Below are 16654 nucleotides of genomic sequence, written 5' to 3' on the forward strand. Positions count from 1 at the left end.
TTCCTGACCTGAACCGTAGCCACAAAGGACCTAGAGACAAGAACTTAGTAAGTCTATGTGAGATCTCAGGCTGGATTTGTTTTAGACCTTGGAGGCTGTCTTGAGTTCTTTTTGTCTGTGGATCCTGATTTATTCTTCCAACTTCAGTATTAGAAGAAAGAGAACATGGCTGATGAATAGGATACATGAGGTCCTACAGATTTTGAGTATTAGTTAAGGGAGTTTGTTGGTGTGTGTCTGTTTAATTGGTTTGCTTTCCCTGACATACATTGTGGAGTTGGAGAGCTACATATAGAACACTTTCTATTTTGGGTTCCTGTATTGTACCTTATGGTTGCAAATGACCCAAAGCCAACTCCAGCTGGCTAAGCAAATAAGAGAATTTAATTGGCTCCCATAATTGACATTTGCAGGAGAAGGACTGGTGTCTGTGAGCATTGTTGGGAATCTGTCTTGCTCTTCTGCTCACGCTGTGTTGTTGTGTCCTGGCCTCTTTTCAGCCAGTTTTTTTTTTTTTTTCCCCCAGTGGGGTTGTGGGGGCAAGCCCAATCCATGCTTTCAAAGCTTTAGCAAGCTAGAAGATAGTGTTTCTCTCTCCTATAGTTCCTATAGTATGCTAGTTGTTGAATATCATTCTTCTGGCCTAGGGGATGGCCATCCGTCAGCCAATCAGTGTGGCCAGTAGAGCAGAACACGCTGATTGGCTGGACTTGGTTTATGGCTCCACCCTCTGGAGATGGGAGATGCCTCAGCCTCCTGTGAACCATAGGACTGAGAGTGGGGGAATGGGCGTTTCCTCAAAGCAAAATCAGGTTGGTATTATCAGAAAAAGGGGAGCATGGATGTCAGGAAGGCAAAAGCAACAAATATTCAGTCCCTTTGATTTTATTGGTGCTGATGAGTTAGGGAAGGTATCGGGCCTGGCGGTGTCTTGATTCTCCTCCAGAACTGCTTGCAGGCCCTCTCTCTGATTTCATTTACAGCATCAACACACCTCTCTTCTCTTTTCCTGCAGTCATGATACCCGAGTCTTTCCCCCAGAGGTTGGAGTAAATGGTCTTCTGTGAGCCACAATCAATGGCATCTTGTAAGGTGTGACAGAGGAGGCCATCTGGCACTTGTCCCATTGTCATTTCTCCCTGTCCAGGGAAGAGGCGCATTCCAGGCAGAAGGTCGCCACAGCTCAGCGAAGTGCTGCTGTGTCTCAGAAGCATCACCCCCAGACTCAGGTCTGTAGCACAGAAAGGCCAGGAGAGTCAAACATCTGGCAGAATTCCCCCTTTCCCTTTGTGAAATTTCCCATCAGAATCAGGTTGAGGAATAACACATAATGAAAATGATTTATTGAATAAAATTACAAGTTTAAGTGTTTCACACAATATTTTACCAAATATTAGATGTTTTTTTTAAGATGCTGGCTCTGAGATCACTGGCCCATTTCAATTTTTATTGTAACAAATAAACCCAATAAAAACACTTATGCAGAGAGCTGTAGTGGCACAATAAAAGAATCACCCTGTATTGAATGTATTGATTTATTTATTTACTCCAACTGGAAAATCAAGTATTGTGTTAATGTATTTTATAAGAATCACATTGCTTGATGAAATGGCTAATTTATTTTAGCATATACATAAATAGCTAGCAATTTTCCATGAGACAGGCTAATGAAAATGATGCCATGAAATTGTCTATACTATGAGGAGTGACTGAGACGAGTTATTATTGGGTGAGTGCTAAGACCCACTGAACTGGCCATCATATCTTTGAACTTTTGAACTGCTACTTGTTTCGTGTGATTTATTGATTTTGCTATCTCTCTGTTTAGCTCAACTTTAGTTTTTGCCCAGCAGTGCAGATAAGTGGCATATGAGATTTAATTTCATGGGTATTTGGGGTTGAAACCTGTCTTTAAGAAGAATGCTAAACATGTTTTAATAAAACATGAGTTGCAGGGGTTTCAGGTTTCTGTATGATACGGATCTGATAAGAACCAAGGCAGTTTAGAGGCCAGCCCAGAGGTTCCAGGCTGGGGAAGAACTCTTTTTGCTTTTTTCCCTTGAGCTCAGGAAGTTTCAGCAGGACCACGTGCATTTTATTTGCTAACTCAGCCCGGCTTCATTCTTAATTACATGTATCATTTATTCCCCCGTCTATGCCCGCTTGCTCACGCCACGTTTTGCCTCCGTGCCTGGTACGGGGATGGTTTCCCAGGTTCTTGCCGGCAGCATCACAGTGCCTTGCCTCCCCTCCTTGCATATTGAGGGCTGGCCGCTATTTAAACACCTCGTTTTGGCAGATCTCTCAGGGAAACCGCTTTCAAGAGCAGCCGGCTCTCACCTGGGGATAAAGACATGAAAGCCTGCTCAGCATCCGGGCCGAGGCGGCTCGCCGCTGCTCTGCTCCTTCCAGATCTGTTCTCTCTGGTCCCTATCAACACTGTTGTCATCTTCATCAGCCAGCCCTGACCTTTGAGGGGGGACATTTTCACTCTCTTCTTGGGGGAGTGTGTGTGGGGCGGGGGAGGAGAGGGATATTATACTGAGAGATCATGGCAAGAAAGAAGCTTTACTTTTTATTGTCTTTGGACCTGCAGAACTTTTCTTAAAAATATAACGTCTTAAGAACTCATTCCTGATAATGTATTTTGCTTGATTAGCTAATTTCTAAAGGATGATCTGACAACAATATTTTATGCTTTCTTTTTTCTGTGGAGGGGCTTGGCTGGAGGAGGTGGGAATGAGCTTTAACATGTAAAAGTAACCATCCTGCAGATTTCAGGTAATAAATTTTCAGGTGCACGAATGGTTAAGACTCTTCATTCAGTGACACAGTGTGTGAATGTGGAATTTATATGAAGGTAACCATCTCGTTCTTTAAAAATCTGATTTATTTAGAAGGTACTTTTAAATGACCAAGTAATTTTAACCTTCAGGGAAAGATGGGGAAGGGGGGTGAGGTTGGTGGATAGAAAAGGCTTGGATCTCTGCAAGGATTTGAAAAATCCACATCCCTTTTAATGATTAAACTGGCACGATCTTTATTTGGATGTTAAAAGCTTTTTCTTACATTGCAAACATTCTCAGCAAATTTACAGTCAGATATTTGGAAACAGCTAACACTTAAAAAAAAAAAAAAGAGGAGGAAGGCCTATTTGAACTAGGAAACAAAATTAGTGGGAATGGCTGAAAAGACAGGACTGACCCCAACACCATTAGCTAGAAAAAAAAATTCCATTTCATTGCAACTCTGTTATTGTTTACTTTACCATACACATCCTAATATGGTTACCTCCCTGTCAGAGGCGGCCGAGCCGAGGGGTTGAGAGGCCCCCTCCGGGAGAAAGCTTCTAACTGCCTCTCAGACAATGAGAAACAAACGGTACAACTCCACAAAAGGCTTCCCGGAAAATAAGTGTCAAATAAATCCTACAAAACTCTCTCTTCTGCCACCGAGCTCTGTATATGCAAACCTGTTTTTATGCCACCGCTTCTCTGGGCTGAGCTGCGTTTGTTTGGAAATGTAAGCCACTGCCTTTTCTTTTTTTCCCCTCCTCACTTCATCTAAGGGCTCTGGATTAATTCCTTCAGACATATCTTTGCATACATGTCTCATGAGCTATGTTTCCTGGAGCCTTTTACTAGGAACATTAAGGTAAGAATGTTGATTTAGCCTGGGACCTTTGTCACTCAAACTAATACTCATCAGTGATACAGACATTGTAAAGAAATACTGTGAGGTCTTTCGTGGTCCCCCTCCCAAACAGAGAGGTGCAGTTGCTTTTAATTGTCATGCATGGATCTGGGGGAGGGGGGAAATGCCACCAGTTGTGGATGAGATGGAGCAGAGGTGTGTACTCACTGGTGTAAACACCGCTGAAAACCCCCCTGATCTGTGGCAGCTACAACAGTTTCATTAGAAGGCTTTTCCTGTTGTTTCTTCCAGTTCTCTACTTGGGCTATTTCTTTTTCTTCTTCTTTTTTTTTTTCCTTTCTTTAACTCTCCTCATTTTTTACAAATCCTAATGGTCTTGAGGCTTGCCTGTTATTATCTGCAACTCCAGAACAAAGGTAGGTTGCTCAACTCTGTGCTTTGGGGGAGGGCCAAGTTATTTTGGGAGGGATGTCTCCCTAATGCATGAGTGGCTGACCTAAAAGGAGGGGGGGGTGGGGCGAGATCATGCTTGGAGCCGAGGGATGAGAGCGCACGCACTGTGGCAGCTTTTATGTAGTGGAGTTTATTTTTATGCAATTTAAAGTAGCGGCAGCGTCTTTAGCAGAATGTACTTGTTAGGTTCTCATATTCACACTGATGTGACATTGATGTATATATTTCATTTACCAAACTGGGGTTCAGACATTGGGGGATTTATGACAGCATATAAGATTTCCTGGTTAGATTCTACTTGGACTTTATCAAAATTAAATAACAGATCTAAGTTTTTTTTCTTTTAAATTTTAATGTGAAGGTACATTTAGGTGACTGGCATATGTACTTTTTCCTTTAGTCTAATTGCTTTAATTCCTTGGACACCTTCACTTATTTCTCAATTATTTTTGCTCTCTAATTTTGTATAATCTGGTGCTCCATGGGAGCCAAGGTGGAGGTTTGCTGTTTTTGACTAATTGTTCCTTGCTGGGTGGCAATACAATAGAAAGAGTAAAGACCACAAGAAATTCATCTCCACCTGAAAAGGGGACTGGAATAAAGTGGTACAGCCTCATAATTGAAAACGAGAGCAAATTAAGCCTTGGTGAGGGATATTACAGGCTATTAATCATAATAAAATATGTTTGGCAATGTTGTGTTTGCTTTCTATAGTTCTCAGTTTTAAAAAAAGTCAAAGTCTGTGATTAGAAGAGGGAATAGTACTTTGGCTTGTGAGGTGCAGGGCTGTACTTGTTCATTAGTTCAAACCACATTAAAAGTGAGCAGTTTGTTCCAGAATCAAGTCTGTCATTCCCAAGCAGATTTGAATATATTCCCATCCAAAAGCAATCTCGGGTTCATGCCACAATGCTTGGCTTTTTCTGAACATCCCAGCTTCAGCACGGAACTCGAGTGCTAAGAATTTTATTTTACATTATTGCTCTGCTGGCACGTTCCTGTTGGTTTCCCGGCTGCACATCATCTCTGCATGCACTGTAGCCCTGTCAAGGTGAAGCTCTTTGGAAAACAGAAATTTTAATGTATTTAAACCAAAAGGAGCCCGAACAGCCCCAAAGTTTATATCTTAGAAAGCTGCTAATTACGCTTGTCGCAAAACATATCTGAGTGGAAGGTTCGGAGTCCAAACAGAATCGAGTACGGCTTTAGAAATAGAACGGTAGTCTGTGCTTTTAAAGAGGTTTATTTTTACTTTGGGGCCATGGAGGGGGTGATTGGAATTAGTAGCCTTTAATTAGACGAGGAGATATTCAAATTTTACAGGGATTTATGTTAGAACATGGAATGGCGGGTGGCTCTTTCCTCATTATGAATCCTCCCTGCACATAATGAGGTTCATCATTAGTTGATGGAGTGAATTTGCCCTAGCTCTACCTTGAAAGGCACATAATTTACATACTACTTCAGAGCCTGGGCTTTAATGGATTCCTCGATGAATAAAATGAAAAGCTACTTTCTTTAAATTTTTGAACACTGTTTAGATAATACGGTTTTAATAAGACATTCAATTTGCTTGTTAAGTATATTTGAAAGTGGTTGTTTTTTTTTTTTTCCTTTTTGGGCAAAATATATTTTGGCTTACTTTGCTGTGTGTCATAGCAATGTACCCTCACAGATGTATCAGAGGATATTAAGGGGTACGTTGTTAAGAAATGGGGAGAATCTTAGGGCGAGAGTGCTTTTCGCACGTGAGCCTCGGGATTATTGACAAATCTTTTTGTGTGGGAACTCTTCTGACATTAAATAGTTGTAATAGAAAGGTTTAAAAATGAGCTTATTGTTACTGTCTGGTTTTGCATATACAAAATTTGTGCATGTGCTGACTCTGGCCAACCTTGACAAAATAGCTAATCACACCTTCTGATTTATTTTAATGATGGAAGAGCAAAAACTTCCCCAGTGCGGCTGTATGTTTCCAACTGCAGTGTATATATGATTCAAAGGGGAGAAAGTGAGTTGGAGGCTGTTTGGTGCGTTATCAGGTCATCAACTTAGGAACGTTCTGGTCTACCCCATAAATTCAGCAAGTTTTCTGGCTCTGTTTCTCTTCCCTCTTTTGGTTGGAGTGGGCAGAAAATCAGCTTTGACTTGGCACAATTTGAACACGGATGTCTTTTAAATACGTATGGGGGTTTAGTAATAGCATGTTATTGAACATGTCCTTTGCCTGTTCAAGACAGGTCACCCTTACATTGTTAGCTCTGCTGCAAGTAGAAACAGGTTTCTGGTTTGTCACTTTCAGGAGCAGGGAAGGGGTCGAAATATAAGAGAAGCCTTGTTTTGATAGAATGCTTTATTACCTGAAAATGATCAGCATATATTAACATGAATAGAATAGTCCATGTCATTCTTTTTTAGGTAATTTACCTCTGCTATAGACCTGTCTGCTTAAAAAAAAAAAATCTTCCTCTCTTCTAAAACATATATTTGTTTAGAGAGTTTTCACTGAAGTGTACATGACAATTACAGCTGTTCATTAACAAAATTGGGTATTTGTTTTAAACTTTAACCAATCACTTTGATATGCTAATTATTGTGTAATTTAATTTGAGCCCTGTAATGATGATGCCGTTATTATGGACATAAATGATGCAGTTAAGCTGAGAGTAATCTCATTTGCATACTGTACATGCCAGTAAATTAAGCCCTTTCTTCGACTGCTTCAGCTTTAATTTTCCACTTCTTTTCACACAGCTCCTTTTCAGCCCCTCTCTTATAAGCCCACTTTGTAATAGTCCTGATGACTGTTTGATGTGAAGAGTTTCGGCACCACAATAATGCCCGACAGAAGATGTAACATTTAAAGGATTCATTATCTTGCTGAGTGTTCCTTTAAGAAAGAAGGATTAGAGAGGGTGGAGGGGGACCAGAGTGTCCTTTCCATGGGATATGACAAGGCCCCCTGTTAGAGTAATTTGAGATGCCAAATGCTCTTCACTAACCCCTAAGTCTGACTTGGGACCTATTATTTATAAATGATGTCTCCCTCCCCACCGCACTCTGGTTTATGTTCACAAATGGTGCTGCATTCACCAGCAGTGGATTTCCTATGATCCTTTATTGTAATTGGAAGTAAAAGTTTAATTTAGCTTGAAAATTAAGATTCTTCAAATCTAGGCCTTTATAGATGAGATGATAATTTTAAACAATTCTGAGATATTACTGAATGCCATTTTCAAAAAGAACTTCTCTCCACCCCACCCCCACCCCCACCCCCTGGCCTGGGTTATAAAACAAAATGAGACAAAAGCCCACGAGTTTCATCTCTGTGTGTGTGTGTGTGTGTGTGTGTGTGTGTGTGTGTGTGAGATAACACTTTGCACATGGACTTTCTGGATATGAATGCCCAGAGCTGCCGCCTTCCTTGAATCAGGAGAAATAGCAGTGGGCCTTTTGACAGCCTTTGGCCAGCAGATTGTCCTTCCATTGGAACCACAGAATGCAAAGAGCATAACTAAACTCTTCTCCATCGTGAACAGATTCTCTCCATGGCTCTCGCTGAAGCCAGTGGGAGTTGAGTGGGTGTAACTGAGGACTGAATTTAGCACTATGTTTTTAAAAGGGTCATAGGCCTAAAAATAGTTTAAGCTGTTTGACTCTCCTGCAGGCTACTTCCTTGGCAAATGGAAAAGAGTATTAAAAAATAGTAGTCAGCTGCGTCCATTCTTACTTCTTGAAACTGTACAAGCCTTGCCCTTTCTTTCTAAGCTCGCCCAGTCTGTATCTCTTGACCCAACATTCTTGCCACCTGATCTCCATCCCTGTCCCAAGCAGTTCTCTGATAGCAGGCTGCCTTTTCTAATATTTTGGCAGGCAGAAATTTCCTGCTATTGCCATGGCAGAGTGTCCACGGGGCTTACTTAGCCTGGTAGCAGTGACAACCGGAATACAGTGTTTTGCCCAACTTTGGAACTCTTAATGTTGATGAACTTCTCCCAGTTGTTTCTGAATTAAACAAATGGCACTGCCCTGCAGACACAATGTCAGACTGGTTGTTTTAAAGCACTTTAAACTTAAAAGAAAAGTGTAACCCTTTAAGGGCTTTACTTTTCTTCCCTTTACATAATTTCAAAAATACCAAGGCAAACGGACGTAAAAAATGCCTGCAGAAATATTTACGTGTGGTTATAATTCCATATCCAGTGTCATGTTTTCCAAAAATGTGGAACTTTTTACTTTTTAACGTCACCGAGGGAGACAAGAGCAAACAGACATGATTCTGTGTCATGGTGTGGAAAGGTGTAGTTTGTACTCCATAATGTAGACTGGAATTTCCCAGTTCAGACCAAGTTGATAATCAGGCAAACGTTCCCACTGAAATTTCCTACTACCAGGAAGGTGAATGGACAGATGGATCAAGTACCACTAGCGTGTAAGGGCTTCAAAGGCAAAGAACGTTTATCTGAACTCCCAGTGCTGAGAATCATGCTTTGCACATAGAAGATGCTGGAGAAATATTTCCTGTTTGAAGTCAATCTGCTAACTCCTGTAGGTTTGTGAGTAAATAAGAAATCAACTGAAGAAGAAAGGAAGAAAATGCTTTCTGAGGATGTTAGATGGTAAAGCCCTTCAGCCTACTCTTCCCTGGGGCCTCCCTTGTGTGGGAGCCGCTCACAAGTGCTTGCAGGTAGACAGGAGTGATCTTAGAGGGGAAGCCACTTCTGCCCAGGGTGTTGATGAATGTCTGTGATGACAACTAACAGTTATGGAGCAAACCTATGGGCTAGCACTGTGCAAAGTGCTGACACACGTGATGCCATGCAGTCCTACCAGCTTTTCAGGATGCCTGCTATTATTCTCAGCTTTGTCATGTGGTGGCTGTGATGCCACCCTAGGTCACACAGCTGTTAGGGCTAGCACCAAGATGTGTTCTGCTTCAGAGTCCTGACTCCTGGCCACTGCACTTGAGTCTTGTTTTTCCTTGTAGAGACACAGCACAGAACACACATGCATACACTATTACTCTTTGAAGGCATATTTTATATTCTCATTTACTCAACAGCAGTAGTGTTCCAGGAACTGGACTAAGCACTTCACATATTTTATTTTCACAGAGGCCTGGCAAGGTAACTGTTATTTGTCCTTACTTACTAATGAGGAAACAGACATTCGCTCAGGTTGAATACCTTGCTTACACATGTAGAAAGTGACAGAGCTAGGCTTTGAACCCCAGCCTGTCTGCCTGCAAAAGCCATTACTTACTTAACACTGTGTGCTCCCCACTAATCTATACGTGGCCTCAGCATGTTTGTGCTCATGAGACAGTTAGCTTACTGTTTACGTGATTGATTAATTTCACATATGTAAGTACCTACGGTGTAGGTAAGGCCTTTCATATTTCTCTTACGTTTTGGAGATTCAGACTTTAAATGTATGTTTGAATAACTGAGAACCTCCTAATTTCTCAGTCTTTTTGTATAATGTAAATTTCTGGCGGGAAGCCACTTTCTTTTCCTCTCCTCCTCCTCCACTCCAGACACACAAACTAGACTGTTGTTAGATTCTTTTTTTCTTGGGGGAGGGAGTGCCACGCTGCCTCCTTCCCTTTGATTGAAGTCTTCCTCACTGTTATCTTGACAGGTGACAGAGTGAGTATCAGCTCTAGAATTTATATTAATAGGTATGTGGATCCAGATGTGTTTACACGTATCCCCATATGCACATATCCACTCATAGCTTGTGCCCCGGTTTATACACAGTGTAGACCACATGTCCAGAGAGCAGTGGGAGCATGTCAAGGAAACTACATCTTTTTCCTAATACTCCTTTCCTGGCACCATTCCTCAGCTCCGTATCTCAACAGTCCCGATTCAGGCATGTAAAGTGATAACAATATGTAAAGCATCATATTCCCTTACCATACAGAAACTCTCACAACCTAGAATCCTTAAATGCTCTTAGGCCTGGGCTGTCCAATATGGTAGCTGCTAGCCAGATGCTACTGGGCCCTTGAAGTATGGCTAGCCTGAATCGACAAATGCTTTGTGGATAAAAAACATGGTGGGGTTCAAAGACTTAGTTACATTCTTTTTCTCCTACTATCTCGTTAATAACCTTTATATTAATTGCATTTTGAAATTAAGATAGTTTGGATATCTTAGGCAAAATAAAATGTATTTTTAAAATTAATTTCATTACATCTCACTATTTGCTTTTAATTTTTTAAATAAGAGATTTTTCTTTCTTTTTTTAAACAGAACCTTCCTATGTCTCCCTGGGTGGAGTGTGTGGTGTCATCATACACAGCAACCTCAAACTCCTGGGCTCAAGCAGTCTCCCTGCTTCAGCCTCTTAAGTAGCTGGGAGTCTATGCACTTGCCACCATGCTCAGCTAATTTTTTTCTGTTTTTGGTAGAAATGGAATCTTGCTCTTGCTCAGGCTGGTATCGAGCAAGATATCCGTATCTCAACAGTCCCGATTCAGGCATGTAAAGTGATAACAATATGTAAAGCATCATATTCCCTTACCATACAGAAACTCTCACAACCTAGAATCCTTAAATGCTCTTAGGCCTGGGCTTTCCAATATGGTAGCTGCTAGCCAGATGCTACTGGGCCCTTGAAGTATGGCTTCCAAGGTGGAAGCAGTTCTTCCACCTTGGTCTCCCAGAGTGCTAGGATTACAGGTGGGAACCCCTGTGCCTGGCCAACTATTAGAAATTTTAAAATGACGCCCATGGTTTGCATTTTCAGCTTGTAGCACATCTCTCTGGACATTGTAGCTCTGAAATCTCCATGTTGTCTGTCAAAGCGGACAGATAAATAGAGAACCACAGTGAAAGTATTCCACAAAGGATTTGGCCCACAGCAGAGGCTTGGGAAATATTCAGGGATGAAACCTCACACAGCAAATATTTCTACATGGGAGACACTAATGAAATAATCCCCTAGGTTGTTCCAACACCTGTCCTTCCTAATCAGATTGAGCATATAGCACCTACTTCACTGTTTTGAAAAAACTTGAGATTTATAAAATGTTTCTGTACACAGCTCTGTGCCCTTAAAGTCAGTAAATTTTGGCTTTTCTACTTCAGTGATTCTATTACCATAGGTTGCCAGAGAGGAGAGAATGTGATTCCTTGAATGTTTCTAGATGATTCTGTATCCTGGGCTCTAATTACCTACAAGAACTGGTCCATGGGGTCCAGGTGCCACAGGCTCCTGCCAGGGCATTTCACTTTGGTGTAAATTGTATGTGTAAATATAGTATTTTTGTTGTTTGTGTCTTTGTTTTTGTTTGAGGTAAGGTCTTACTCTATCATTCACCTAGGCTAGAGCACAGTGGCCTCATCATAGCACACTGCGACTTCAAACTCCTGGGCCTAAGTGATCCTCCTTCCTCGGCCTCTCAGAATACTAAGATTAGAGATGTGAGCCATCGTGCCTGGACAGATAATAGTTTTTTAAAGACAAACTGTATTGCCCATTGGCCGGATACATTGGCTCACACCTGTAATCCCAGCACTCAGGGAGGCTGAGGTGGGTAGATTGCTTGAGCTCAGGAGTTCAAGACCAGCCTGAGCAAGAGTGAGATCCCATCTCTACTAAAAATAGAAAAACTAGCCAGGCATTGTGGCAGGTGCCTATAGTCCCAGCCACTTGGGAGGCTGAGGCAAGAGAATGTCTTGAATCAAAGAGTTTAAGGTTGCTGTGAACTATGATGTCACGGTCCTCTAGCCAGACTCTGTCTCAAAAAAAAGAGAGAGAAAGAGACATTATGTGAACATACGCCATTCAACAAATACTAAGTTGGTACCTGCGTTAGAACATTATTAGGCACACTGGGCTCCCTGCCTTTAGGAAGCTCATTGACTCCACAAAGCAAGTAAGAAATGTCATGGACAGTTTTGCCCAATGAAAATCATTGGGTGTTCAGTTGAAAAAACGTTGTTTGCTATATGAAAAGATGCTTTGATTTTTCGAGGGAATTTGTAATCAGTGCCCATTAAAGATTCACATGTTACCCACATTCTATGAATTATATAAATGGTTTAGGGAAAACAATTTTAATTGTAAATTTTCGATAGCTCTAACTCCTTTGGGAAGGTGAGTTAAATGTACCTAAAAGTTTTTTCCCTAAACATCCATGCCAGCTCTTAAAATCCAAGGAGACTTTGATCTGCAGTCTCTTTGCTAGGATTTTTTTCCCCCCTCATCAGAATAAATGGAAGCCTTCACGGAAATGAACACATGGAAATTATAGCTGTCACGTCGTCCATTAAAAGCAGACATTCAAGTGGGATATTATCCCACTTTACTTTTTGGTCCTTAAGAAGTCAAGGGACATGGTATTAGATGTGAGATGGCCATAGAAAGACTGGGTCCTGGCAAAGATCAGTACCCAGCATGAAATGTGCCCACTTACTTGTTAAGTGCTTAAAATTTTCACCCCTTCCTCTGCCCTAGTCTGCCTTGAAGCTGCAGCTTCATTAGTATCAATTGGTTTTCAGGGTGTTTATATCTCTGGGCCACTGGCTCCTGGGAATGATTACTGCCTGAAATTTTCCATACAGTGCTTCCATTTTCAATCATCTTACCCCTGGTTGGCCTAATGTCACTTTTAGAACCTTCACAGAGGAATAATGTTAATGTTAGCTTTTGTCCTCTGCATAACTGGGGAGGAAAATGCGTTTAACTCATCTGCACTAAACATTTCTCTGCAGACACCTCAGGGAGGAGAGCCTCCACTCCTACCCACAGCAAACACATTTCCTAAAGAAGAGTTGACGTTGGGGCAACAGAAGTTTTCATAGGTAATGCTTCTCGCACCTCCCAGGTTTTAAAGGGCAACTTTGCTTTTCCCCACTGACTCAGGCAATTGTTGCCAGTTCTTTGCAAGGGTGAAGGCAGAGGGCACGTTCTGGGAGGACAGACTTTGGTCATCTGGGCTGTTCACTTTGTCAAGTGCTCTACCAGGCAGGAGGCTAAGTGTGCTGATTGGATTAACTTGAAGTTGGAATGTAACAAATGGTCAGGCTCCTTTTACTTTGAAGTGTTTGTCCCTGACAGTAGTCTGACAAATATTACAGTTGTCCAAAAAGATTTTTTGTTTTTTGATTTAATGGCTCAAGCTTTTTTTATTGTTTGGTACTTGTACGTGTAAAAGCGACTTCAAAGGCTTGTCATTAGAGACATACCCTTCTATCTTCATCTCCCCGAATTGGCATTCTGGAAACAGCACTACTGAACAGTCTGGATGTAAGCTCGTACCACCAAAGGTCAGGACAGCCTGCATAAGATCAAGACTGGTGGCCGCCTCAACACCCCAGATAATCACAATCTAGAAGAACACAAATCCTCGAAAAAAGGGCAGAATTTCTCTGTCATGTAAAGATTTTTGATTTGGACTAAAAGGAATGTTGATGTTACTAAGGTCTCAAGTTCTCTTTTTAATTCCTCTTTTATACATTTTAAAAGTTTACTTTGTTGCCTTATTCCATAAACATACAAATCTGTGTCCTTTCTTCTTCTTGGCATCCCCAAGAATCACAGGGTCCAATTTATAAAACTATACCACCTGATCTAATTGTTATTTCAGTCTTGGTAAGCTATAGACTTCCAAAACTTAGGTATCTTCTCCCTCACAGGTTTTTTTTTTGGGGGGGGGGCGGGGGTTCGTTTTTTTTCCAGGGTCTTGCTCTTTTGCCCAGACTAGAATGCAGTAGTGTCATGATGATAACTCATACCCTTAAGCTCCTGTGCTCACATGGTCCTCCTGCCTCAGACTCCCAAGTTGCTGGGACTATAGGCACATACTACTATGCTCAACTAATATTTATTATTATTATTGAGACAGAATTGAGCAATGTTGCCCAGGTTGCTCTTGAACTCCCAGCATCAACCAGTCCTCCAGCCTTAACCGCCCAAAGTTCTGGGATAACAAGTATTCCCCTCAAGAGTTTTTTATGCATCCTTTCTTGTCCTTGGCATCGTCAAGTATCAGCGGGTGCAATTTATGAAACTATACCACCTGTTCTAATTGTTATTTCAATCTTGGTAAGCTATAGACTTCCAATATTTGCATCAAAATCCTTTTTTCTTGATACAAATTGCAAACCATTATTCTTTTTGGAACATCTCTATTTTCTTTCTTTCTTTTTTTTTTTATTGTTGGGGATTCATTGAGGGTACAATAAGCCAGGTTACTCTGATTGTAATTGTTAGGTAAAGTCCCTCTTGCAGTCATGTCTTGCCCCCATAAAGTGTGACATACACCAGGAACATCTCTATTTTCACTTTTTCAGATCTATGGATATGAATAAACTTCCCATGTTAGCAAAGACATCATCATTCATTTGAGCTTTTGTTTGCTACTGTGGAGATAGCATAGAACACAGTTGAGGGACCCTGTAGAATGGTAGCTCGCAGGTGGAGCCCAGTTGAGGGGCCCTATGGAATGGTAGCTAGCAGGTGGGTAGAATAATAACTACTATTTACCCCCATGCCAGTTCTCACTGCAGACATTGCTAGTTGATAACAGTACTCTTTCTCAGCAAACCTGATTGTGGCCTATGAATCTTTGTCTCAAAGAATGCCAGCCATTGATAATCTATAGTGTGTACATGACAAGTATTTGCCCTGCCTAATTTAAGTGTTTGGTTTACTGTATGTAAAACTGGCTGAGGGAATACTACTAGTAAATAGTGGCACATCTTTTATCTTGATACCATCACATTCTTTTCTGTATTATCTCAGTTTGCTAAGCCACCTAGCCCCTTCAGCGCTAGCTTTTTGAACATGTGCTGTTTCGCGAAGTGACCCTTTCAGCTGGTGATTCTGAAATAGGCCAGGTAACAATTCCCCTCTGAGCTATCAAACTCTTTCTCAAGTACAGAATTCTTTGCACATGAGATTGAAGGATCACCCAGGAAATGGATGTGGCCTCCACATAAGAGATACCACTGAGGTATGAATTCTGTACACTTTGACAAATTACCTGTTAACTCTCATTCCAAATTTCTAGGATTCTAGGTCCTGACACTTCACATTCTTTGATATCTCCATAAACTACAATCTGGTAAAATCCACCAAAGTTACCAGAATTGGGGGGAAAAAAAATAGGGAATCCTTTCTATTCATGTATCATTATTTTTAAATTCTTCTTTCTCCTGACATTTTTCTGTCTTAACTCCTTACTTCCAAAATTTTGTTACTAAACAGTGCTTGTAGTCCTTTTATTTCTAATTTTTTTTCCCCCAGAGTTTATACTTTCTCCAAAATAACTATTAAGTTGGTGAGTCAGCGTTATCTATTCTTTCTCCTTTTGGACATTTGTAACAAATTAATTCTCTCTTGAAAGACTAAAACATTTCTTCTTTTTTTATATAATGTAATTGTAGGTAGACTTGTTCTTTATTTGTAGCATCAAAGATCTTGCTTGTTGATTCATTATATTTATAAGGTAAAAAGGAGAATTAACTCACTTTGTTCCTCTTGACTGTAAAATGAGAAGGAAGCATGTTTGTATGTGCTATCGTGTCTAAACATCACTATGCTTATATTTAGTTATTGTTTGAATTTTAAAGCCTACATCTTCATCTTTCCTTGTCAGGATGAGTAAAATCGATGCATGGTTCATTTAAGTAAAGAAGCTATTTTAAACTAAATTGTCCCCACTGAAAGAAAAGGGGACTTTTTGCTGTCAGCTGCAGAAACATGGTTGTAACCAAACTGATCTGTTACTGAACAAATGTGGATTTGCAAACTTGCTTTTTTTCCTTACTTGATTAAAGAGGAGTGAAAAAAATAATTATCTGGATAGTCAGAATCTACTGAAATTTTTTCCCTTTCTCTGGCAAGCCTGCTATACTTGTAGGTATATCTCAAATGGAACAGAATGTGTGAAAGTCATTTAAATGATTATTTGATAATTTAATAAAGAAAAATGCTTCAAGCCACCACACCCCTCCTACAGTTGATAAGTGATGCCACCTACTGTGAAAATATTTTACGAAACATTTTCATTTGGAATCAGTATCAAATAGCAATTTTAAAATAAAACGTGTAGAGTTTTCTCTTGGCTCTTCCCAGTTTTGAGAGCAGACTGTCAGCTCTATACCCTTGAGTTTATGAACAACCTTTTTTCCCTCTCCAGTGTTATTATTTAACCCAGAGGTTTGGCTTAGTGGGTTTATGTATTGGATTTTAGCTAAGGATCAACTGTTAATACATTTGTGCTTAATTCCTTTTTTTTTTTCCTCTCTCTCTCTCTTTTTTGGATGGAGTTGCATTTAGCACTTTAAAAAAATTATCTGTTTATTGTTGTAGGTAAAGGAGATACATTTTCCTCACCCCCTGTTTCTTTGTTTTGAGGTGTGGGTGGATTGTAAAGACTCTAATCATTCATGTGCACTGGACACATAGTGCTGCCTCTGAGGGCCATTTTCTGTGCCCAAGGCATTCTGCTATGCAAGTGGAGGTTTCTTGGCACCAGAATAAGTTAGAAGCACCACATGCCCTTAGCATTTCACTGACCATTTCCCTGCAT

General features: G+C 40.7%; 1 protein-coding gene across 9 annotated transcripts in view; it reads left to right on the forward strand.

The window, feature by feature from the left end:
• FOXP1 (forkhead box P1) overlaps window positions 1-16654 on the forward strand; it is a 616360-nt gene that overhangs the window by 333203 nt on the left and 266503 nt on the right. Inside the window, exon 1 of one of the 9 annotated variants that reach the window (XM_053600813.1) lies at window positions 4050-4070. The exons of the other annotated variants lie outside the window; for them this stretch is intronic. The gene's annotated coding sequence lies outside the window, so the exon portion shown is untranslated. Of the gene's footprint in view, window positions 1-4049; window positions 4071-16654 lie in introns of those variants that run through there. 9 annotated transcript variants of the gene reach the window in all.

This window comes from Nycticebus coucang, chromosome 8 (genome assembly GCF_027406575.1).
Source record: "Nycticebus coucang isolate mNycCou1 chromosome 8, mNycCou1.pri, whole genome shotgun sequence".
NCBI classification, from domain to species: domain Eukaryota; kingdom Metazoa; phylum Chordata; class Mammalia; order Primates; family Lorisidae; genus Nycticebus; species Nycticebus coucang.